At 59.3% G+C, this 516-nt stretch overlaps 1 protein-coding gene across 1 annotated transcript in view; it reads right to left on the reverse strand.

The window, feature by feature from the left end:
• The window catches only part of IL10RA (interleukin 10 receptor, alpha), a 4,153-nt gene that overhangs the window by 2,853 nt on the left and 784 nt on the right, over nucleotides 1–516 (reverse strand). The gene's annotated exons all lie outside the window — the stretch shown is intronic.

The following is a 516-nucleotide window of genomic DNA, read 5'->3' on the forward strand; positions in this document are numbered from 1 at the left end:
TTGCCCCCCTCCCAAGTCTCAGCGTTTGCTCGCCCCCCTCTTCCCCTTCCTCTCTTCTGGGGAGAGCCCAGCTCAGCCCAGCCGAGAGGATCTCGGCGCTTTTCTGGCCCAAGAGAGGAGCCCGCCGTGTCTGCATCCTTGCCCTCGCCTGCCCCTGTGAGCGGCTCTGGTTGGATTCAGCTTTCCTGTTTTGCTTATCTGCTCTGTAGAAGAAACAGACTTTTTCACACCTTCTGCTGAATTTCGGTACTGTCACCTGCCAGCAAACCATCAATAGATAACATCTGTCACCCTTGCTGTGCTGGTTTCCTCAGCAGCAAACAGTAAGCCGCACTGGGCGGCTGCTGGGGAGGATGGCTGTCGGCAGAGCAGCGCGCTACCGACCGGGGCACTTCACCGCGATGCAAGGCAGCACGGTCCGCGCTGGCGGAGATAAGGCAGGCTGATGCCTGAGGACTGACACAACAGCCTTTAGGCTCCCAAACAGCTGAGAAAGGTGAGGGGCGTGCAGGGAGC

This window comes from Charadrius vociferus, unplaced genomic scaffold (assembly GCF_000708025.1).
Source record: "Charadrius vociferus isolate BGI_N301 unplaced genomic scaffold, ASM70802v2 scaffold241, whole genome shotgun sequence".
Taxonomy (NCBI): Eukaryota; Metazoa; Chordata; class Aves; order Charadriiformes; family Charadriidae; genus Charadrius; species Charadrius vociferus.